The sequence below is a fragment of the Panicum virgatum genome, chromosome 2K (genome assembly GCF_016808335.1).
Source record: "Panicum virgatum strain AP13 chromosome 2K, P.virgatum_v5, whole genome shotgun sequence".
Lineage (NCBI taxonomy): Eukaryota > Viridiplantae > Streptophyta > Magnoliopsida > Poales > Poaceae > Panicum > Panicum virgatum.
This window is the reverse complement of record NC_053137.1, coordinates 27,388,196-27,414,151: the sequence shown is the minus strand read 5'-3', so window position 1 is coordinate 27,414,151 and position 25,956 is coordinate 27,388,196. Positions and strand designations below refer to the sequence as shown.

At 46.5% G+C, this 25,956-nt stretch overlaps 1 non-coding gene across 1 annotated transcript; it reads left to right on the top strand.

Moving 5' to 3' along the window:
• The first annotated feature begins 8,685 nt into the window (after positions 1–8,685).
• On the top strand, positions 8,686–8,792 carry LOC120696293. Its single transcript, XR_005684071.1, has one exon. It is a non-coding gene; the product is annotated as a small nucleolar RNA R71 (small nucleolar RNA).
• The last annotated feature ends 17,164 nt before the right edge of the window (positions 8,793–25,956 follow it).

Below are 25,956 nucleotides of genomic sequence, written 5' to 3'. Positions count from 1 at the left end.
GATGTATGAAATGGTTTGTGTTGTAATCTCTGGGCTCACCTTTATGTGAGTGTTGTCTGCTGATCCTGGAATAACGTGGCTTTTATTGAGGCTTCACTCGAGGAACTACCGGTGAGTGCCAAATTGGGTCAGAGTTGCTTAGCAACGAAGATCAGTGCACCCGGGCCCAGTAGTTTTGGGTGGTTCCGCCACATTGTGCATCTCCAACTCTGCTTGGAGGTCACCCACGACACCTTGACCGCCACCGAGAGTGAGGCCTCCACCGCTCGAGCGATGTTGTCCGCTGCCGACGGTTCTTCTCTTTGAGCATAATTAATTCTCCATGAAGATTATTTGTTCCCATTAATAAGCATCTCTTTTTTCTGCATGGAAATTATAGTCTTGGAGGCACAAATTTAGGCCCTCCACCAAGCGGCGAACGGCGCCACCACCACGGTGAACGCCAGAGGCGACCTGCTGGTGGACCACCTGCAAAACATCCCCAACCACGCTAGGCAGATCGCCACCCACGGTGTCCAGCAGGGGGCTGCAACTGCTCTGGCTGTGGCGCAAACATGTACCAGGCACAATCTTCTCCTTTTGGAGTCTGTATTCCCTGAACAACAAACAATTGGACAACACGATTACATTAATTGAACAACAAACAATTGAACACACGATTACATTAATTGAACAACAAACAATTGGACAACACGATTACATTAACTTGAATGCATACATAGCAAAGGAGTTCATATCCCTATGGATTTCCTAATCAAACACAAATTAATTGTGCACACGGTGATAGGGCTCATAGCATCCAACCCTCGTTCCGTGCCAGGACTCGGTGCCAGTTGTACTTCTTCTTGTTGTCTTCCCTCAGGGTGTGAGACTTGGCCTTTCCGATGACATGATCCCTGACCTCATTCGGCCTAGTACATCGGCTCGCCAAGCCAGGGCAAACAGGGCACCGAAAGGTGCAGATGTTGCGTAGAGAAGGGCCTCGGGGTACTGCAAGGTGATAGCCCCGTTGGTAGTCGTCGTCCGAATCCATCTCCGTCTGGGTATTGGAGACGGAGTCGAATGCCTCAGCAGGAATGTTGACCGTGGAGGACAACATTCGGGGACGCGACGAAGCAGTGGAGGTGGACGAGGACGGCGCCACCACCGCTGGAGAATGCTGGGAACGCGGTGGGATGCCCGCAACCCCTCCGCAGCCTACATCGGTGGACGATAGCAGGTGCCCGAGGTTGCCGGCGTCATCGGAGTGGGGCGAGCGCCTAGAGTGGGACGACAAACCTCCACGCATCATGCCAAGATAGTGGTAGTGGAAATGGCAAGGACACCGATGGTCCTGCAAATGTCGATTTAAAGGAGTTCGTAGCTTCCACGAGAAGTCAACCAAATTGAATAAATGAGTTCGTGGCTTCCACGAGAAGTCAACCCGCGCCGGAGAACAGCAATCGAGTCGGCAACCAGATGCGGCTGTACATGGGATCTGAATCGCCAGTCGTTGATGGGCAGATGAATGGCCACAAGGAATCGAACTGGACTAGAAAAAAGGCCCACAGTAGGTTTCCGGCCCATTTAACCCAACAGTCTAAATATTGACCGTTTAAACTTTCAAGTAATTTGAAAAGTATGTTCAAATTGAACTACGAGTCCCTCCAATAGAACCCATAAAATCAGAAAAATTATAATCAGGATCATATATAGCAGCATAAGCCAAGTGCTACATATGGAATGAATATTCAATTGGTTGGTATGGGTAATTCAAACATCTATGTCTAAGGAACTACAAAAAAAATTAAAAAAATTAAAATTTTGTTAGAAAATCATACAAAGTAATACAACAACATAATGTAGGTTCATAATATTTTTTTAAAAAATCAAGCGGTTTTGACAAAGTTGGGTCATACATTGTTCAAAAATGAATACATCACCCACGTGGTTACCTATAACTCAACACCAAGTTTGAACTTTCCATAGAACAACAATACATGTGAACTCATATACACTTTAAATTTGGACACAATGTCGTATTTACTTTACAAATGCCAAATATGACCTTATATTTGCATTTTTTATTAAAATTGTGTTGTTTCTTCTAAGTACTTATGCGTACTAAACTACGTGATATGTACAAGATCTAAATAACAGTACATAACTTTGGGATAACACAAATTAATGGAAAGAGGGTGATTTAATATAAAATTTCGAAAAAGAATCATCAAATTTCGAGTTAGTATGAGGGAGAAATACCAGTTACAAGTTTTAAATAAGGATTGAAAAGAGAAATATGGACTACATACGACCACTTTTGGATTTGAGCCAATCGCGCGCACCATTCATCCGGGATTCAATTCGAACCGACACGTGGGGCATCTGGTTCAAAATTTTCAATGGGCGGCAAATGCACCGCCAAAGCCGAAAATATTTCCTCGAAATAACCCTTCTACCCTCAACCAAAAGGCACACCGCTACCCCATCTCTCAAGGGTATTTGTGACAATCTTCCCCTGTGCACTATATCAATTGCCCCTTGAATCAGTCCCCGCCACCACCTCACACCTTTCCCCATTCCCCTCCACCGAAGGCCACCCGCAGTGGAGCTTCCACTACCTCCGCACCGGAGCTGCTTTCCCATCGGCCACTACCTCCGCACCGAAGAAGCTTCGCCATCATCCACTACCTCCACACCGGAGCTGCCTCCCAGTCGGCCACTACCTCCACACCAGATGTGGCAGAACCACCTAAATTATCCCGGCTCAAGTGCGCAGGCCATCACCATAAAGGCAACAACAGCTCAAACGCACTTCAAACGGAACAATTCTTGGTCTGTCGGGTAACGTCCCGATACAACCACCGGTTCTCGGATCGAACAAGCATACCCCGCACGAAGGCGAGTCTAGAGATATTACAACCACAAATTTTACAACACAGGCAAGTTCAGTAGTGATTACAAACCAGTTCAAACCATTATTACAAAACCAACTTAAGTAAAGCAGTTATACAAGCCATAACAATAATTTCAGAGTTTAGACAGCGGAAGATAAAACACGACGGCTACAACACGTCGCAAAAGGATACCAGGCTAGCCCAAGCATGGTATCACTCATCATAGTCATTGCCGGTCGAAGACGTCTCCCACTCTACGGACCAGCCAGGAGGCAACGAGCAAGGATAGGTCAAGCTAGCGATCTGTTCCTCAAAACTCATACCTGAAAAGGTTTTCAACAGCAAGGCTGAGTATTCTAATACTCAGCAAGACTTAACCGTCAACAGGTATAAGTAGCCCACTATCGCTAGTCTATGCAAGGTTTGTGAGGCTCTGGGTTTCCTTTTTGCTGAAAAGCAATAAAGAGTAGGTCCTTATTTTCAAGTTTTAGCTTCCAAGATTCTAGTTGATTAACCATTCTATGTAAGCAACTACTATCCAATCATGGTAGAAAACTAAGCAAACATCAAGATTGATATATAATATTGTTGTTCTTATTGCTCTGTGTGGCAAAGGGATCAAGCAGTCTCATTTCATCGTGAGAGGCGGACGATTCTGAATCGAAATTCAACCTGGCCAGACAAACCTAACACACATGTTTGGAACACCGTCGGGTCGTTTCCAAACAACCGTTGACCTTTCTTTCCGGCTTGTGGATAGTGCCACTCTCCCCGACTACAGGGCTCCAAGGCCGAACCTTGTCCCTAGAAGTCGTAGTGTTGCGCAACATAAAATAAAACCTATCCCTAAGAGAGAGTGGGAGGTATATCCACTCCCCGGTCCAATCGGCTACTAGGCTTGCCGCGTACCATATTTACGGCATGTGGCTAGTACTTTCAAAAATTTAACCACCGCTACCACACACCGCGACCTTAACAAGTTCATCAATAGAGACGGGGTCTCACATAAGGTCATGTTATCGAACACAACCCCGTCTGTCGTCCTTACATTGATAACAGAAAGTAAACAAACAATTCCTATAAAGCTTGCGAGTGACAGGCAATCACTCGACTTTTACCGGTCCTATAAGCTTAGCAAGTAGTTGAACTCAAGTCTAGTGTTCAGTACATAGGTTCCTAGGATCATGCATCTAGGGTTTCAATTCAAATCCTAAGAACTGTAAATGCACAAGTAAATAAAACAATAAGTGATAATAATTTGAAATATAGGTTATGTCCGGGGCTTGCCTTCTCGGTAGTCGCTAACTATTTCAGCTCTAGGCTCTTCCGAACTTTGGTTCGGGGCTTCAGTTAGTTCAGCGGCGTTCACCTGAGCTTCGAGATCACCTCCGTCAGACTCCGGGATCAGCTCGTACGTCCCGTCCGACAAAGTAGTCGTATCTATATGTAATGCAAGAACAGAATTATAAACACACATGGGCAATCGTTTATAGAGTAGTTAAACAACAAAACTAAATACACAAGGCATCATGATCAACAGCACAAATGAAGTTTACTAACTTCAAAAACAAGTGGGGGTGATTTCCTATAACAAGTAATTCATGGTTGGCTAATAAATAAACAACTCAAAGCACAAACAGAAATAAATTTAGCAAAATTTACCCTAAACAGAACATGAACAGATTAAGCTAAAAATCATGCCAAAACATGTAGCCATTTATTCACAACAAATCATTCATTCAGACAACACCTAGAACAAGTTTGAATTATACAGGTCAAACTAAAGCAAAAAGGAAGCTCAAAATTTAACAGTAGGTCTACACAGGGATGATTTAGCTACTGTAAATTTTTCATGATTTTATCTGCAAATAAATAAATATGATAAAATAAACAAAACAGACAACAGATTAGCAAGATTTATTTTTAGCTCCTGATCTAGCCATGAACTGATGCTCAAACTTCCTGGACAAGCTAAGATACTCCAGATAAACACTCAGGAATATTTTCATGATTTATTATGAACAGAAACTATTTATCATAAATAAAGCCTACTAAACAAGGATTAAAATAAATAAAAAGCTACACATGAGAACTGAGCACGAAACTTTTATAACTAAACTAGTGTCACAATAGTAAACTACCATAAAAATTTCAGAGCAATACAAGCTTTCAATCATCAGATAAGAAAAAGATTAAATAACTAGTCTTTATTTACCTAGTGACACAAAACCATTTACACAGCAAAAACTTGCAACAAACACCTACCATATTATGGTTCTAATACAAAGAGCTTTACACAAGGATTCCAAAACATCAAGATTTGCTATTTTAAGAATTTTCTACGAATTTCTATGGAATTTCAAAGTTCACTGCAAAAATTACAAAGGAGTCCTTGGTGGCACTATTCAACTGAGTCTAGGCCTATTCAAATAACCCCCTGGATTTTCTTTCCTTTCAACCCGAGGTCCCTGGGCTGGGTCAGAGAGGGGAGGCGGCGGTTGACCGGCCGTTTCCCGGCGAGGGGCTCACCGGCGGCGACGGTGAAGGGGTGTGGGAGTTTCACGGGTTCAAGGCGCACCTCTGGGTGGTCTAGGGGTGCGGGGAGGGGCTCGGAGGCGGCGGCTTGACGGAGCAGGGCAGGTCTGCGGTGGAGGAGAACGGCGGCGGGGTAACTCCGGTGAGGGTTGAGCGAGGGGAAGTGGTCTGGGAGCTACGTGGGGTCACGGCAGAGCTCGCTAGGGGGTTAGCGCGGGCGGAGGAGCGGCGGTGAGGCGGCTCCGCGGCGGCGTCAAGCTTGCCGGCGTTTGGGGTGGAGCGGCGGCGGCGTTCTGTGGCATGGGAGCGAGGAGAGAGCAAAAGGGCGATAGGAATCGGTTTCTGGGGTATTTGTAGTGCTCGGGCACGCGCAAGGGGAGGGCGGCGGCCTCTGCAGCGGGCTCGCCACCGCGACAGCGAGGCGGCGGCGGCGCGGACGTTTCTGGGCTCGGCGGCGCGCGTGGCACGGCCGGGGGGCTCCAGCGCGTGGCAACAGGAGGGGGAAGAGCTCCGGAGTGACGCGTGGGTGCCAGCGCGAAGCAAAAGGTGGCCGGGAAGGCTCTCCACGGCGCCAGCGTCGGTCCCCTGCACGGCGACGGCGAGAAACAGAGCAGGGAGCTGGGGAAGGGGAAAAGGATCAATTTGCAATTTCTAAAAATTCCAGGGACTAGTCTGTAAACCAGCGATAACTTTTAAAATAGGGCTCAAATGGAAAAGTGCCCAACATTAAAGTTGTTCAACTTTTCAAGATCTACAGCTTTGATGTTGTGCAAAAAATTATTTGACCAAAGATTTAAGAGCTAAAATTAAAAACATAAGAGGGATTTTGAATTCTAGGAATTTTGTCTTTTTCAAAGCAAATTCACTTCAAATATAGACTTAAAAGCAAAATTTGCTGCCATGCCATAAATGCACTGAAATTTTTCAAAAACACCCTTCACAAAAGCTATATTCAAAAATAACTATAGAAAGGACCTTGCATAAAATCATAATTACATATATAACCTTTTATAATTATAAAAAGGTCCTTTTTCAAGCAATTCAAGCATATGATGCATATAAAATATACACAACTACTGTGCAGACACCCAGGGTGTTACACCAGAGCTACTACCTAGTTGTCCACTACCTCCGCACCGGAGCTGCTTCCCTGTCGGCCACTACCTCTACACCGGAGCTGCTCCCCCATCGTCCACTACCTCCACACTGGATCTGCTTCGCCGTCGGCCAGTACCTGCCCATTGGAACTGCTTCCCCATCGGCCACTGTCAGCATAGTGGGATCGGGGGGTCCCACTCGCCAGGGAAAGTATGCGAGGGGAAGGCGAACCGGTGGACCCTACACATGAGTGGACTAGGCGGGCCCCTTAGGTGGACCTACGCCCGTCCGGGCTGGATTGGGCTTGGGCTGCTCGTAGCGGCCCGGAAAGGTCCTCTTCCTTCTCGACGAAGACACCCACCCGGTAGAAAATCTTTACCGCGCGGGTGGGTATTGATTCGACCTCTTTCTTTTCCGATTCCAGAAATTTCTTACGCTGGATCCTTCATCTCGCATTTCCGTGGTTGTGAAGCTTGTTTTGCTTTGCCTCCTCTTGAATCTGTAGACTTTCTACGTACTCAATGAGGGCTTCAATAGTTGGGATGGACGACTTCTCCGGCTCTTTCTCGGATTTCTTTTTCCGGTTGATTGCTTTGACTTGAGAGCATTGTTCAACCTTTGGCTTGAAGGCGAATGTCTCCTTCCGACCATTGATGTTGAGCTGAATTTCTCCGGCTCCCACATCAATACTTGCATTTGCGGTGCTCAAGAATGACCTCCCCAAGATGAGAGGTGTCTTGGTGTCAACTTCCATGTCGAGGACGATGAAGTCGATGGGAATAAGGTAATTCCAAATTTTCACCGGAACGTTCTCCGCTACTCCCGCGGGGTAGCGAACCGATTGATCCGCTAGCAGCAAACACATGGCAGTAGGAGTAAGCGTATGATGGTTAAGGCAGTCATAGACTACCTTGGGCATGACGCTGACACTTGCTCCCAAGTCGCATAGAGCATTTGAGAAATGTTGGGTTCCGATTGAGCATGTGATGGTTGGGTAGCCTGGGTCCTTCTTCTTCACCATGAGAGGATTGAGTATAGCAGCGCTGCACTCTTCTGTTAACTACATGACCTCAGTGGTAGGCAGCGCTCTCTTGTTTCCAAGAATATCTTTGATATACTTGGCGTACGTGGGCACCTGCATAGCATCAAGAAGCGGTATATTGACATATAGCTTCTTTATTACTACCTCGACGAACTTGATAAATTGTTCGTCGGCCATCGGCTTCCTTATCCGCTCCCGAAACGGTAAAGCAGTTGTATCGTGGCAATCCCATGAAGTTCTAGGGGGTTCCACGGGGTCTTCCTGGGCTGCAATTGTGTTGGAGTCGACAGCCTCCTCCTGCTCTTCTTCTTCAGCATCAGTATGGCTGGCGGATGCAGCTTTCCACCGGGTTCCTGCATCCTGTGGGAAAGGTGGCTCCCGTGTGGACTTACCGCCACGCGTAGTCACCACATTAACGTTCTCTTTCAAGGGAACTTCTGGTTGCCCGGGCAGTTTCCCCATGTTAGTGTTAGGACAGGACAAGGCTAGTTGAGCTACTTGAGTTTCTATCATTTTGTTTAAGCTCAACTGGTTTTTAATAACTGAGTTAAAACCCTCTAGCTATGCGGCCATAGACTCCAAAATCTTGTCATTAGCAAGAAACTTCTTGCTAATGTTGTCATTTATTTGTTTATGGCCGTACACTAGGTCTTTTAAGGTAGGCTGAAAATTGTTATTAAAATTCATACCTTGCTGATTTCCGAAGGGGAGGTTGGGCTTTGAGTTCCAACCTTGCTGAGGACGGAATCCCGAGTTGGGATTGTTGTTGTTGGTGCCAACAAAGTTCGCGTCCTCTTGAGTTAGGGGCATGACGTGCCCGAGTGCCCAGTCTCGCCACATGTTTCACATGTCATTTGAGACTCCGAAACCTGGTTTACCTCCTTGTGTGGATTCTTCATGAGAAGGTCCATCTTGGCGGCTAGCATATCGACACTGTCGATCTGATGCACACCCCTTGGACGGGCTGGCTGCTTGTCACCTCTCCAACTCTGGTTGGAAGCTATCTTGTCAGTCAGTGCCTTTACTCCCTCAACATCGAGAGAGAGAAAGGAACCACCCGCTACTGCATCTACATGGTCCTTGGCTTGCTGATTCAGACCATGGAAGAAGTTCTGAATAATCAGCCATTCTTCCATGCCGTGGTGTGGGCATGCTTGTATGTACTCCTGCAGATGCTCCCAGGCCTCTAGGATTGTCTCATCCGGTAGTTGCTGGATACCGGAGATTCTGTTCCGGAGGGCATTGGTCTTGCCCACCGGGAAGTATTTGGCCAGGAATGCATTTGAACAGGCTTCCCATGTTGTGAAAGCCTCTTTGTTGGAGTAAAACCATGTCTTGGCCTTCCCGAGCAGTGAGAACGGGAATAGCCGAAGGCGGACGACATCCATCGTAGTACCCTTGGGGTTGACAGTGTTACTCACCTCCAGAAAGTGCTGGAGATGGGCAGTGGCATCCTCGGATGCCTTTCCACAGAATGCACTTGCTTGAACCATGTCCACCAGTCCAGTTTTCAGCTCAAAACCGTCATTGCCGGCTTGGTCTTGGTTCAATCCAGTAGGAATGTGGCTACTGGACGTGGCCGAGAACTGACAAAGAGTCTTCTGGGCCACGGGTGATGAGGCTGAAGTGGACGGAGGACTGATAGGCCAAGTGAGTCTTTTCTGAGGTGGGACGACGCGGCGTCTCACAATTCTCCCAATTCTTTCTGGATTCCGGTTGAAGTTATTTGGTAGGTCGAAACTGGTCATGTACTGCTCTGCAACAATCAAAAAGATAGAGAGAGCAATGGTAAGCCCGCTAAGATTAGCGGTGACAAACTAATAAAGTTTATCAAACTATTTACGATATCTTTAGCCAATTGCTTCCCAGCAACGGTGCCAGAAATGCTTGTTGGCGTTTCTTATGCCCCAATAGAATATTAATTCTGCAAGTGCACAGAATCACCGCTGTAGCACTTCACCATGGAGTATTCCAGGGTATCATATTTTTCCTCAGGAAGCACTATGATAAAGAGTATCGTAAATTGAATGATAATCGTACTAGCTTAATCAATTGACTAACTCGACAGGGGTATGCCAGATATAAGGATAAGATAAGTGGCCAGTTTATGACCGAGTGACACACAGAAACTCAACTCCTTAGAGAGGTAGCAGCTGGGAGGACAACGAGCGAGATAAGACACCTGATACACTTCTGAACTATCGAGCTATCCTCTCTAGATCAGACTAACTATTTAACTAATCTTCGGAAAGGTAGAGCTTACTTCGGCGGCCTCAGGGAAGGACTTAGATTGGGATAAGAAGGGAGTCCAATGGCAGTCGACACTACTGCTATGAAAGCACCGGAACGTGGTGGACTCATCACAAGAAATCATTTAATCTATGACAAATTGATCGTGACATTTTCACATAACGTCACCAACATACTGCATCTATGACGTTTTCCAATTTTTCGTCATCGATGTGCATGAGTGGATATTAAAGCCCAAAACATAGTGACATTTTATCAAATTCGTCATAAACGGGCCCAAAGCCCCACACACACCGTGACATTTTAGTAAATCATCACGATCAGTAGGTTAAAAAGGCGTCACGTTATGTATGGACAAAATTAAAAATGTGAAATAAAAGATATGGAAAAATTTTAAAATCACGGGAAAAACAGTTCTTTCTCCCAAAATTTTCTCCCTTATATAAACTTCGAATTTGATGGTTCTTTCTCCCAAAATTTTCTAAAATCACGTTCTTTCATTTTAGTGCATTTGTTTCTATGTTTATTATTATTTCTTAATTCACACAAGCATGCCAAACCACTACACCATGCATCTAATAGTTAGCGTTATTCTAAATAAGAGCAAAAATGGAGGGGGGGAAAATAAGCGCTAGTTAGTTCGAACCTGGGCTACCGGCTCAAGTGTGAAAACATGCAAAAACACTACACCATGCATCTAGGAGTTAGCGTTATTGTAAATAAGAGCAAAAATGGAGGGGGAAAAAAGCGGCACGTAGTTCGAACCTGGGCCACCGGCTCAAGTGTGAAAAAATGGAGAGAATAATAAAGTCTGAAAAATAAAAAAATAAATTGAACCAAACTGGGCTCGAACACAGACCTTCATGGACCACAACACTCCTGCCGTACCACTGGGCTGGTAACAAAACCCTGAGCATGAAGCGCATTAAAATGTTTAGTATAAATAGTAGTCGTTTTTATGGAAAATAAAATCAAAACTTGTGCTCCATAGGGATCGAACCTGCGACCAGGCTAAAGTTAAGACTGAGCACTACGCCGTACTACGCACTGGTTTGTGACTGTGTTGAGCACTAAAAATGTTTTAATGTTACGCCAAGTGGGCGATGTGAAGAACTCAACTATGATTTGTATTTATCTTTTTAATTCGGAATTAAAATTTGTAATTGGTATTACTCTCTCATATGAACTCCAAATTTGATGGTTCTTTTTCCTAATTTTTTCCTAAAATCATGTTCTTTCATAGAATTGCATTTTTTTGTGAGTCAACTATGATTTCTTGAATCTTCTTCGTATAGCTTGTTTTCTTTCATTTAAGCATAGAGTAGAACTATATATTTTTACATAAGAATAACTAATTTAACTTGACAATTTGTGTTATTATGGTCAACATAAGCTTCTGTCCAAATTTGAGATCTATACGAGTTCAAAAATGTTATCAATTAGTCTAATCTCATAGATTGACTTGAGTTATAAGAAACTATTTGAGAGATGTATCTGTTTGTGAACAATGTATGGTCTCATTTTGTTAAAATCATTTAATTTTTTAATGGCAAGCTTGTGGACCAAAAATATGTTGCCACGTCAATTTGTAGATTTTTCTGACCAAATTTATATATTGTTGTAATTACCGTGTTGTAATTTGGAGATAGTAATTTTGATTGTCCATAGAAGAATAATTGAATTTTTCATCTATCTCAGGAGCATTGGTAGAATAGAACATATGAACCTAAATATAATATTTTTTTGCAATTTTCCAATCTTATTAGAGGTAAACATAGTTCAACTTAGAATTACTTTATAAGCATGCAGAAATTCTTTTAAATATTGGAAAATAGAAAAACTGTTCAAAAATTCTTGAAACTCCTAAATAACAACTTATATGTAGTTTATTACATATAAAAATATATTAATATATATATGATAATTATTTTTATATGTTATTTCACATGATACAGTAAAAAGGAAAAAAGTAAAAAAGAAGCATGTTAAACAGAGAAAGAATAGAAAGGCCCATTTCAGCCCATATAACCCAACAAATTGTAACCGTTGATTGCCGATAGGATGGCTCTGATCGCGCTCACAGGATATAAAAGCAGTTGTTAGTCTCCCCAGAAACCCTAGCACCGTCCTCACAGATCCACTCCCCCCTCCGCCTCCTCCAGCCCCCTCGCGGATCTCGTCGCCCAACCAGCCCTCCCCTAGTCGGGGCGCTCGCGCTCTTACGCGGCACTCCTCAGCGTCTGCTCCGTGCGCGCGACGCCGCAGCCTCCGAGCCGGTGGTCGGCGGGGAGCTGTTGGGGACCGCCCGGTGCTGGTGGAGCTGGAGTACAAGGATAAGGCGGCGACAGCGCTCGGGCGGTGGTGCCTGGTCATCTTGGCCATGGCCTCCGCGCTCGGGGTCTCCGGACCCGCCTTCTACTAGCGCTACAAGAAGGGGTTCTGTTGTCGGTCAAAACCCACCGGCGAGCAGCGACAGGCAACACGAAGAGGCGGGAGGTTGCCGGGGCGCTGGCAGGCACTGCTCCCTCGTCGACGGCCCGCAATTCCAGCACATGCCGCGGCTTGAAAGGACGCAGGGCGTGCCACCTGACCTATACCCGATCAGGAAGGTGCGGACGTGCTTGCGATGATTTGCCTGCATACACAAACACGTGGAAACATAAGTCCGAGCCGTGGTCGGCTCCCCGGGACGACTCTTGCATCAGCTTTAAAGAGTCGATCGAGTCCCGGTGTCAGATGGGATCTGTTTGCATCCGGATATTGATGATTAAAGCAAATAACTGTAAAGCTGCTTCAATTAAATCTAATTAATCTAATCCACGACGGTAAAAGCTTCACTGCTAGATCGGAACATCCTACACGTGACTGGGCCAAATAAACGTAACAGATAACTAAACCATAACCAAAACAGAGAACTAAGAACTAGCAAGAGCCGATTCCCGGATCAATTCCCTATTAAGACTAAAGCAGAGCATCTAACACGCCACCGGATCATCCAACCCGTTTGCAAGGCCTAACCTAGCAGATATTACACCGACTCTCTAGAATAAGAGCAAACTGTAATAGATCGGATCTACTAAACATAAAGAAAGCAGGGTGTTGCCTTTACGCAGCTAACTCTATGCAACAAGAGCTAGTATAAGATGAAAACATGATCGCGTAAAGACAACATGATATTCGTAGATGATAAGCAACGAAGCACAATAGATCTACTAAAAGCCATGCTACGAACATCAGGATAACTAGTACTACTCGCCATCAAAAACGCTTCAGTACGAGTAATACCAAAGTAAAAGCAAGAACAACGCTGCCCTGATCGCGAGAAGTGATCAGGGCAGCATGGCGCTTACTTGGATGAAACCCTAAGATTAGGGATGGCGATGCGCCGAGATTGTTGTTTGTGAGATGTGATGACGTTCCCCCCTTTTTTGAATATCATAGGGTACATATTTATAGTCCGGAGACTTGGGAAATAATCTAAACTAATCTTGTCCCGATCGGACTCTATCTCTAATCTTAAACTAAATCTATAAATACATGGCCCATGTGGCCCAAGTGCTCACGCAGGAGCCGATTTACAAGCCTTCTAATTCTCCTGCTTCAAGCCCATCTTGCTTTCGGCCCATAAATTAATCATGTTAATTTATGGCGATAACACATGCCCCCTGGTTTTGGCAATGATAGTTCCAAAACCATTCTGTCGCCTCATCTTCCCGTTAATGCTCATTAAACACACTGCAACCACCAAGGAAGATGCAACGTCTCTGTAACTGGCTCCTCGTAGAATGTGAAACTGCCGATCCGTCTTTCATCTTTTCACTACTTAATCTCACCCCGAATCGGCTCTTCTTCACAGCGAACTCCTTCTTCCTCCCAAAGCCAGTAGCGCAGAAAAACCCCAATCCTTCACCAGCCATGGCCATCTCTTCTTCCTTTGGCTCCAACTCTTTTGGAGATTCCTCTTCTCCCTCCTCCTCATCTCCTTCTTCTTCTTCCCTCTCCGCCTCCTCCATCGACTCTATCCCAGAGAGCCGAGAGCCGACCCCCGAATGGGATCCGATAGCAGCGCACGAAGCGCTGGCTCCTCTGCATTGGGATGCAGAGGAGTTCGATTTCGGGGTCGTCTCCGAGGAAGACGAGCCTAAGACCGAAGGAGAGGAAGACCTCCAGTTCCTGTTCCAAGAGGAACTGGAGAGCAGTGAAGACGATGTCTTCTCTTGGGAGGGAGCTCACTCCTCCGAAGAGATCGACTCCTCTTCCAGCAACGACATGGCGGCAGGACGAAACCCCCACCAATTCCTCAAAGCCCCCACGGAGGGAAACGAAGAAGGAAGCAGCGGCAGCGGCGGGCGAAGCAGTAGTGCCGAGGACGACGGCAACAGCAGCAGCGACGACGGTGATGACGATGATGATGATGGCGGATATGCACCGTCGCGAAGCCCGAAGCACTGTAGGCATTTAGATACCTACGACTGGTAGATGTAGGTAGCATCGTAGGGGTAGGATCACAAAGCCGAAGGATTAATTCCTTTGTAAAATCGGTTTTCCTTGTAATGAACTTTCCTTTAATGAAATCAATTTCTTTTAATTATGTGTGTCCGATTACTTTCCAAAAAGCCGATGGCAACGCATCAGGCTTCTATAAATATCCAAGAGCCGACAGACTTCAAACTAGAAGCAACCTGCACAAGAGTAGAGTAACACTTCCACCTTGAACCGAACTCTTGAATCCGAGCATAATTCGAAAACCAAGCTCTACAAATTCGAGCAAGAACTCTCCAAGCACCTGGAATTCGAATCAGAACCCACAGCAAACAAACCCTAAGTCAACGGATCTGGACCATGGCAGATTCTGCAGCTCAGATGACAAGCTCTGCAATCGATGATGCGGCAATCTGCAGCCTGAAGGTAATATTCGCCTAATCCTTTAGTTTTCTTCAGCTTACTAAGCCTCTGAAACACTAAACTCTGAAACATGACACCATATGCATACTTCTGAATTTCTGAACTTTAGGTGTCAGACATTCTTCTGCCGCATCCTTCCAATCCAAAATCTTTCTGTCTTGGCCCACGAACCCATGAAAACCCCATAGATTTGATCTCTTGTGAAGCAAATAGGATTCCTTTTGTGAGTCAAAACATCGATCTGAACCTCTGGGCCGACTGCTTAAGAGCCTGGCCTAACCCCCCTGAAAGTTGGATTACATGGTATAGCAGAGTGGCAAAAGCTTATATGCCCTTGTGGTAGGATTTGAACATAGCCAATGCACTTAGCTTATCATTATCTCCTCTCGACAAAGATGAGAATCTTCTGAAAACCATCGGCTATTTTTGGTCTAATGCCTTGAACTGTTTCCTCTTTGGTCATGGACCCATGACCATTACTCTGCTCGATATTACCATGATAACTGGCATAGACATCGGATCTCCTAATCCTGCTGCCCACAAAATGGCAGAAGTCCCCTTCAAACATTCTTTCAAGGTTAACTGCACAAACTGGGGTACTTACATGAATCAGCACATGAAAACAAAAGGTCCAGTGACTGAGAAGGAACACACAGCCTTTTTAAATCTTTGGCTAGAGCACTTCAGCTTCTGTGGTCCTTCTTTAGCTCCAACTAAGAACTATCTTCCCTTGGCCTATCACTTAGCCCATGGTAATCACATCAGCCTAGGTAAACTTTTCCTTGGAGAAACCTACAGATACCTCCATTTGATGACATCTAACTTGCTTAACCAAAAGAAACTGAAAACTGGAGGCCCTTGGTGGTTTATTCAGTTGTGGGCACAACTATACTTTCAGCACCAGATTCTGAACTTCCAAGGCCTAACCAAGAACTCTTTTCCTGATGAGAGTGGCAAACCAATTAGATGTACTAGCTATGGCCAAGCTTTATTTAGTCTTCCTGGCAGTAAACTGAATTCAGCAGATGCAGTAAACTGGTTCAGAGTCTTCTACAAAGGACTAGATAATCCTCTCTTTTTCCCATTCACTGAATCTGAATCCTTTGAGAACCCAACTGCCTTCAGATTAGATAACTTTGCCGATGACGACAGTACTCGGCATCTATATTCTTTAATGATCCGACCTGGCTTCCTTCCTGTTGGAATTAGCACCTCTAATAGAATTATCAAGCCAGATTATGAATCTTACCAACCAGTCATAGCAGCTCGGCAATTTGGCTTAGGACAGGTTCCTCCCCACTTCCATATTCACCACTTGGTGGAGAGTAGAGCCGATCTGCCTGATGGCCTCACCAGTTCAAGATGCTACGACATGTTTGATGATTTCCACATTCCAATACCAGCTGATCTGTCCTTCACCTCCTCATCAATCGACTTCAGCACATGGTGGGGAATGTGGAAAACACATATATTCAGGAAAGCTCTAGGTCTTCGATTACAACAAATTGATCCTGAATATGTAATCCCCGAGGAAGAGGTACTGAATTTATGCATTCTGCTCTTTCTAGATCACCCATTCCTTTACCTGACTAATCCTTGCTTACCCTGTTGGCAGCAACAAGATGGTCCAGAACCTATGACCAGCAACGGGGAGCCATTCCACTTTCTTCCAACTGCTCCTGATGTACTTTTCTGCAAAGGGTCACCATCAATGAAGAAAGTGATAATGACTATTCAGCCAGACTTACTTCAGCCGGCTTCCAAACGAAGACAAACTTCTGCAAGCATTGCCCCCCCGAGTCTTGACCAAGAAAAGGAAGATGATCACTAGACGAGTCATCAAGAAACCAGCACCAGCTCCCCCAAGTCCATCAGAGTCCAACACCAACCAGGTAACTCATCTTCTAAAACTTCTTCTTTATTGCACATACATGTACTCTGGTTGACTGTAATTCTATTTTCAGGACATGGCTGAAGACATCTCCAACGCAGAAAGCCCAGTACAACATGAGATGACTGCAAATCCCAATATACTGATAGAGGCAAACGAAGGGCAAGCTGATGCAGTCAATGTTCTTGACGACGACACAAACTCTATTAGGACGATCGCTCTTGAACCGCCCAATGCTTCTTCAGAACATGTAACATTACAAGAACCAATCCTGAACCAGCCGATAGCTTCATAAATACATCTTGCTCTAACTCTAGATATATCCACAGGGCTTTGACATTTCAATCTTGCTTTCCTTTGACCCGGTATCAATGGGTCTGACTGCCCCTGGAGCAAAAACACCATCTTTGCAGCAATCGGCTAATTTGGCACATCAGCTTCATCTCATCAAGGATCTACTATCTGCTCCACTCACTACTCTAGTTGGCGATTCTAGTGAAATAAAGAACATCTTCGAGCAAATAGAATCCCAACTCTCGGAGCCACTGCAAATCAAGCTTTGGCCAGCTAGCAATCTTCCATTCTTCCGGGTAGAAGTCAACAAAGCACAACAAAGAATAGAAGCACGTCGCTCTCAAGCTTCTCTGAAAGCTGACATTGCTCAAAAGTGCAAGGCCCTCAACCAGAAGAAGGCAACTCTAGATACCAAAGCTGACGTGTCTGCCAACAAGAAACGACTCGACCTCCTGAAGAAAGAACTGGCAGAACTCGAAGAAAAGGTTTGTACCACCAAGAAACTCATCCAGGCCGAGGAATCTTCCATCGCAAACTCCGAACAAGAAACCCTGGAAATAGCCGAGCAGATACAAGCAGAGTTTACAGAGATAAGCACCTTGAGCCGGCAGATAGTTACAGGCGATGACAAGGATGACGAAGCAATCATAGGAAGAGCAGACGCCATCCGCACAGAAGCCATCCATGCCATAGAAGAATTCCTGAACCAATAGATAGGCTCCAGAAACAATTAGTAGTGCCTGTTAACCTGGAACTTGTAACTGTTTAAAACATCTTAAGTCGATGGTCGCACATCGGCTATCTTGCTATTCATATATATTTTAACTAGCCAACTCAATGTGTTGGCCTTCTCATTTATTTATTTTTACCGGCCAACTCAACGTGTTGGCCTTTCTTTTTTTTTACCGGCCAACTCAACGTGTTGGTCTTTCCCCTTTTTTTTTACCGGCCAACTCAACGTGTTGGCCTATCTCCTTTTTTTATCGGCCAACTCAACGTGTTGGCCTATCTCAGCACAGCCAGATGGATCTCATCGGCTCTTGTCACTCGCTCTCCCACATGCTCAGGAAATACTTCTTGAGGTGTTGACCATTGACAGCAACAGGAAACTTGACGCCATCCAACTCCTCAAGCATGTATGCATTCCCAGGCAAAACCTGATCAACCCTGTACGGCCCGTGACAAGTTGGAGACCACTTGCCATACTTTTTCTCTTTAGTTCCCAATGGCAATACTGCCTCCCAAACCAAGTCTCCAACCTGAAAACTCTTTGGCTTGACCTTCTTGTTGTACGCACGAGCAACTTTAGCCTTATTTTCCTTGATCTTCTCCAGTGACCAAAGCCTTAGCTCTGTCAGGTCCTCCACATTATCGTTCATCAAGGCTGCATACTGTTCAGCAGATAGATCATTCTGAAACTCGACACGCCTTGATCCAACCGTAATTTCCCATGGTAGCGTAGCGTCTTGGTCGTAGACTAAATGGTACGGCGATGTCTTGGTGGATCCGTGACATGAAATACGATATGCCCACAAAGCTTCCGATAACACCTCATGCCAGCGCCTAGGATATTCATCGATCTTTCTCTTTATGAGCTTGATGAGGCTCTGGTTGGATGCTTCAGCTTGTCCATTGGCTTGGGCATAATACAGAGATGATCTGATCATCTTAATCCCCATGTCATCGGCAAACTTCCTGAATTCCTCTGATATAAAGACCGATCCTCCATCGGTCGTAATGGTCTGAGGGATCCCAAATCTGTGAATGATGTGTTCTTTGACAAAGCTGATCACATCTCTTGACGCTACTGATCTCATGGGCACTGCTTCTACCCACTTTGTAAAATAATCTGTAGCAGCTAAGACCCATTGGTGACCCTTGCTAGATGACGGGTTGACCTGTCCAATCATGTCCATGCCCAACCTCTGAATGGCCACGGTTTGATGATAGGATTCATTACTGATGCCGGCACGATCTGAATCTTGCCAAACCTCTGACATGCCTGACATCCTTTGTAATACTTGAAGCAATCTTCAAGCATAGTGGGCCAGTAATAACCCGATCGCCTAATCAGCCACTTCATCTTGAAAGCCGATTGATGAGTACCACAGGCTCCTTCGTGAACCTCATGCAATAGCCGATTTGTCTCTGAAGGCCCCAGACATTTAAGCAGTAGTCCTTCCAAGGTCCTGTAGAACATATCATCCCCTATCAGAACATACCTCATGGCCTTGAGTCTTATCATTCTGGGTGCCCCCCGAGCCGAATCCTTCAAATAATTGAAGATATCGGCTCTCCAGTCTCCAGGTTCTAGAAACTGAACTTCTACATCGACTCCATCGGCTGTTTCCTTGTACCCAGAAGCCATCTGTGCTAAATCATTAGCTTCATTGTTCAGAGTTCTTCGTATCCAGTGGAAATTGATGTACCTGAATAGTGACACCAACTCACGGCACTGCATCCATATCGGAAAAAGAGCCTCGCTCTCACATCTATATTCTTCCGTGAGCTGAGAAATCACCAGCTTTGAATCTCCAAAAAATTCCACCGCTTCTGCACCAGCTTCGAGGAGCAGTTCCATCCCTTTGCGAACAGCTTCATATTCCACCAAATTATTGGTGCATGGGGCAGTCATCCTGATGGAAAAAGAGTAAGTCGCCCCTTGAGGTGACACCAACAGAATTCCCACACCACATCCATCATCACAAGCCGATCCGTCGAAAAACATAGCCCAAGCACGAATAAACAGTGTAGCAATATCAGTGCTGATCCTGTCCGCAACAAGATCCGCCAGTGCCTGTCCTTTGACTGCTTTTGCAGGCTGATATCGGATATCGAACTCTGACAATGCAAACATCCATTTTCCAAGCCGGCCTTTCAAGACAGGAGCTGACAGCATATGCTTTATGACATCCGATTTGCATATGACAATTGTTTCCGCCGAGAGCAAAATATGACGAAGCTTTGTACATGTAAAGAATAAGCAAAGGCAAAGCTTCTCGATTTCAGGGTACCTGGTCTCGGCGTCTAACATGCACCTACTGAGGTAGAAAACCACCCTCTCCTGGCCGTCGTGCTTCTAGACTAACACCGAAGCAATGGAAGTGTCACCCACGGATAGGTACACATAGAACGGCCTATCTTGCTGAGGAGGAACCAACACTGGAGGCTTTGACAAATATTCTTTAATTTCATCGAAGGCTTGCTGCTGTTCTGCAACCCAGCGAAATTCATCATCGGATTTGATCTTCACTAAACCCATAAATGGTTCGATGCGCCCAGACAGATTAGAAATAAATCGTCTGACAAAGTTAATTTTACCGATGAGCTTCTGCAATTCTTTCTTTGTAGTAGGTGGCTTCATCGTCTTCACAGCTTCTTGACTCTTCAGGCCGATCTCGATTCCCCGGTCATGCACCAGGAATCCCAAAAATTGACCGGCCGACACGCCAAAGGCACACTTCTTTGGATTCATTTTGAGCCCAAACCTCCGAGTCCGCTCCAAAACTTGACGTAGATCTTCTAGGTGCCCCCAGCTGATTTGGATTTGACCACGACATCATCAATATAAATTTCTACCAGTTTGCCGATGAGATCATGAAAAATGTAATTCATGGCACGTTGGTACGTTGCACCGGCATTTTTCAGTCCAAAGGTCATAACCAAATATTCGAACAAGCCGACCGCGCCTGGTACTCTGAACGCGGTCTTGTTCACGTCTTCTGGGGCCATGAAGATTTGGTTGTAGCCGGCATTACCGTCCATAAAACTCATCATTTTGTGGCCGGCAGCTGCGTTGATCAATGTCTCTGCAATAGGCATCGGGTATTCGTCCTTTGGCGTCGCTCTGTTGAGATCTCTAAAATCGATGCAGACACGCCATCGGCCATCCTTCTTTTGCACTGGTACCACGCTAGAGATCCATTCTGCATACCGGCATGGCCTGATGAACCTAGCATCCAACATCTTCTCCACCTCTTTCTTGACTTCCTCTAGGACTTCGGCCTTCATCTGATGTGCTCGTTGCTGAAATGGCCGAAACCCTTTCTTAAGCGGGAGCCGATGCTCGACAATGCTTCTGTCTAGACCGGGCATCTCAGTGTAATCCCATGCAAAACAGTCTCGGTACTCTTTCAGTAGTGCAATCATCTCCTCACGCAAGACCGGATCCAACTTCTTGCTAATAAATGTCGGCCGTGGCTTATCCCCAGGACCGATGTCAATCTCTTCCAAATCATCAGCTGACGTGAACCCGTATCCCAGCTTGCCGTCGTTTGAAAAACCAGCTGCGAACGCAGGCGAGTCCTCATTTTCCACAAGATCAGCGGCAAACACAGGGAGATGACAAGAAAAATTATTTGGCCAACCGCATGGGCTGGCCGCTTCTATACTTCCATTATCATTCAAAACCAAGTAGTCGATGAGCGGCCAACTGCCAGAGCAGGCCATCGTATGTACATGATGTAACAATTCCGACCCCAAATAGGATTTTTCTATTTTTCGGGGCCGATCGCTGGGATCGGTCTCTCTATTTCTATTACACCCCGTAGCATGCCAGGATGCTTTTACTCTGTGAGGCTAGTGGATAAGACCAGCCTCAGTCCGTTTTTTGTCGCTTCGATCTGATCACAATCTTCCAGGGCGATCCCTGAGATCAGCTCTTGTCCCTCTGCGTCCCAGGCATTCATGTCTGCAAGCGAGACTTCGCTGGAATCGTCTGCAGGGACCACTTCCACTTCATCGCCATCCCATTGGACAAGATACTGATGCATTGTAGAAGGGATACAACAGTTGGTGTGAATCCAATCCCTCCCAAGCAGTACCGTGTATGTACTCTTGCTGTTGACGATGAAGAATGAAGTCGGGATCGTCTTGCGACCCACTGTTAGCTCGACATTAAGAACCCCCATTGCCTCTGATGGTTGTCTGTTGAAGTCATTGAGCATCACATTGGTCTTAATTAGGTCGGCAGAAGAACGTCCCAACCGGCGCAGCACTGAATATGGCATCAGGTTGACTGCAGCACCGGTGTCAACCAGCATCCTATTGACGGGTTTACCGTTGATGAAGCCCTTGAGATACAACCCCTTCAGATGTTTGTAGCTTTTTTCCTTTGGCTTCTCAAAGATAATCGGCTGGGGGCCAAGATCCAACTGTGCAACAGGTAAGTCCTCCGGTTGGGGTGCCCGGAACTCTGACGGGAGCACGAACACCATGTTCACATCAGCCGATGGCTTCTCAACGGCTTTTGTCTGCTTGGGGTGCCACTCTTTTCTTGAAGGGCACCTTTCCACCCTTCGCGGATGCTTGACTTGTTCCGCAAGGTCCGGACGCGCCTTCCTCAGCACGTCAAGGTACTTTGCTTCTGCCTCTTCTAGATTGCACAAGCGTTGCACTCTGCGCTTCTGCGAGCGATTAAGGCCGTCAGGACACCACTAAGGGCGATGGTACCTGTCTTCTTCTTCTAGCTCGGAATCACCCCTGGTCGACCGCTCGGCGTGATCATCGTGACTTACTTTGGGACCCAAGCGTCGAAACACTGAAGTATCCCCCGACTGGCGTGTCCGAGGCCTGCACACCAGACAATCATCTATAGTAGGCAATTGGCTCATGCCGGAGTTCCAACAGTACCTGAAGAACGGGCAATGCCAGTGGTCGCGTACAGCCTGGCACCTTCCCAGCGTCCTCCCTATGCGGTACTCGTACTCCTCTTCTTCTGATTGATATCGGCGATGCAGCTTGTGCTAATATTCATACTTCTCCAGAAGCCGATCGGAAGCAGGAAGCTGATTACGGATGTGGCGCACTTGCTCTTCAGTAATTTGCTGTCGCCCTGGCTCATTTTGATCCTGGGGCCGTTTGCCGGAAACGGCCTCTCTCCTCTGCTCATCACGACGATGTACAGGCCCCGCCATGTTGATCTGGAATGAAAAATTCTGGCCCGTAGGAGTGAAGTCCGACAACTCTACCACGTTGGCTTGTGGGAAGGGCTTCATGTCGACCTTCATCGTGTGTTGAGCCAAAATTAATCGGCCTTGCTCGATGGCCGATTGGATCTGTCGACGCAGCTCCTTACATTCACCCGTGGCATGAGTGAACGAGTGGTGCCATTTGCAGTACAGCCTTCCCTGCAGCTCTTGTGGCGTCGGTAGCTTGTGATTTTCTGGAAGCTTCAGCTATTTTTCTTTGAGGAGCAGATCAAATATCTGCTCTGCTTTGGTCACGTCGAAGTCGAAGCCCTTCATAAGCCCTTGCTGCTTGATCCATTTGCACAGGACAGGGTTTGCCCCCCGAGTCCACTCCGCCACGGCCACTTCTTGCTCATCGCCAGAGTCATCAGATTCATCCGCCTGGGCCCTGTTTACATGGCGCTTGAACTTGTCCTAGTACAGCTCAGGATGGTAGAGCTCATATGCCGTAAGCTTCTGCACCAGGTGTGCCAGAGATGTGAACTCCAGCTGGAAAGCCAGATCCTTGATCGGCTTGGCGAGTCCCAGAACAGCCAAATTGACTGCCTCCTTCTCTGTGATGTGCGACGAGAAGCATCGGTTCTTTACTTCTCTGAAGCGCTGTATATACTTCGACACCATTTCTCCTCTCTTTTGCCTAACTTGGGTGAGGTCGGCAATTCCAGCTTCAACAGCCTCTGAGTGATACTGGATATGGAATTGATCTTCCAGCTGCCTCCAGGTTCGAATCGAATCTGGAGCCAATGACGTGTACCATCCAAAAGCTGGGCCTGTAAGAGATTGGCCGAAGAACCGGACCCTTAGCGGATCCGATACTGAGATCATCCCAAGCTACGTTAAGTATCGGCTCACATGCTCGATGGAGCTGGCTCCTTCTGACCCGTTGAACTTGGTGAACTCAGGGAGCCGATACTTGGGTGGCAGTGGGATCAAATCGTAGTCACTTGGATACGGCTTGGAATAGCCGATCGCTTTCCTCTTGGGCAGGATGCCAAACTGGTCTCTCAGTATTGCACTGACCTGCTCCACACTAAGGACTCCTGGGGCCGATGGCTCAGCACTCGGCCTGGTAGCGTACTTTGCCAGCCACGCTTGTTTCTCCGCGTCTACTCCAGAATCTCCTGGGTTTACCATCTGCACCGAGCGTGTTGGACTAATGCTGTCAGGGATGTAGGCGCACGTGTAGTCATGCGGGATCTCCTTGGGTGGCTCGGTGAGGAATTGGCCTTCTCCAGGATCACCGCCGATCTTGTGGACGACGTAGATCGGCGAATTCTGCTGTATTGCCGCCGCGAGCGAGTAGGACACTGGTGGCTTGGTCTGCAATGCAGCTTCCCCCCTGTGACTCCCCAGGGTTGGTCCCGATGGAGAGTACTAGTTCTTGATTATCTCTTGGATGACGCGATGTGCCACGCGCTCGAGCTCATTCATCAGGCTCTGAGAGTGCCGATGAAGCGCATGGGCCACCATGTAGTTCATCTCCTGACGTAGGGCTCTGGTGCGCTCTTCTGATGGCACAGACAGATCTACGTTGTCGAGAGCGCCTTCTGGTGAGAACCCCTTCCACCTGATGCCATGGTTGCGGGTCCTTTCAAAAGAGCCGATGAGATCGGCTTCCAGTAGAGCTTTGATCTCGTCATACTTCTTCTTGTGTTCAGGAGGGAGCTCTTCATACGTGATGGGCTTGGGAGCGGGTTCTTGATCTTGAGCTCCTGTCATCTCTGCGGTGGGCATTGTTGTTGATGAAGGTCCCACCGGGCGTGCCAGAATGTGTTGTCGGTCGAAACCCACCGGCGAGCAGCGACAGGCAACACGAAGAGCCGGGAGGTTGCCGAGGCGCTGGCAAGCACTGCTCCCTCATCGATGGCCCGCAATTCCAGCACACACCGCGGCTTGAAAAGACGCAGGGTGTGCCACCTGACCTATACCCGATCAGGAAGGTGCGGACGTGCTTGCGATGATTTGCCTGCATACACAAACACGTGGAAAAATAAGTCCGAGCCTAATAAACGTAACAGATAACTAAACCATAACTAAAATAGAGGCCTAAGAACTAGCAAGAGCCGATTCCTGGATCAATTCACTGTTAAGACTAAAGCAGAGCATCTAACACGCCACCGGATCATCCAACCCGTTTGCAAGGCCTAACCTAGCAGATATTACGCCGACTCTCAAGAATAAGAGCAAACCGTAACAGATCAGATCTACTAAACATAAAGGAAGCAGGGTGTTGCCTTTACGCAGCTAACTCTATGCAACAAGAGCTAGTATAAGATGAAAACATGATTGCGTAAAGACAACATGATATTCATAGATGATAAGCAATGAAGCACAATAGATCTACTAAAAGCCATGCTACGAACATCAGGATAACTAGTACTACTCGCCATAAAAAACGCTTCAGTACGAGTAATACCAAGGTAAAAGCAAGAACAACGCTGCCCTGATCGCGAGAAGCGATCAGGGCAGCATGGCGCTTACTTGGATGAAACCCTAAGATTAGGGATGGCGATGCGCCAAGATTGTTGTTTGTGAGACGTGATGACGTTCCCCCCTTTTTTGAATAACATAGGGTACATATTTATAGTCCGGAGACTTGGGAAACAATCTAAACTAATCTTGTCCCGATCGGACTCTATCTCTAATCTTAAACTAAATCTATAAATACATGACCCATGTGGCCCAAGTGCTCACGCAGGAGCCGATTTACAAGCCTTCTAATTCTCCTGCTTCAAGCCCATCTTGCTTTCAGCCCATAAATTAATCCTGTTAATTTATGGCGATAACAGGTTCTCCGCCATCCTCCTGCTTGGCCCCATCCTCCTGCTCGGCGCTCAGGTCCTCAGATCCGCTCATGCCCACGCCCAGGGAGGTCGCCAGGGCCAGGTTCGCTGATGGGAAACTATCTCTCTCGCTCTCTCTCTCTCCCTCTCTTCCTATTTTTCTGATTCTCTTCCTCTAGTTACCCTAATACTTGACGCAAATCTCATGTATCCCTCAGGCTTTGTCCACAAACACCCAAGAAGCGAATGGATCTGATTTCTTGCGTGGTTTGTAGGTGAGCAGCCATATTCTTTGTCCTGTACCTTCGATTTG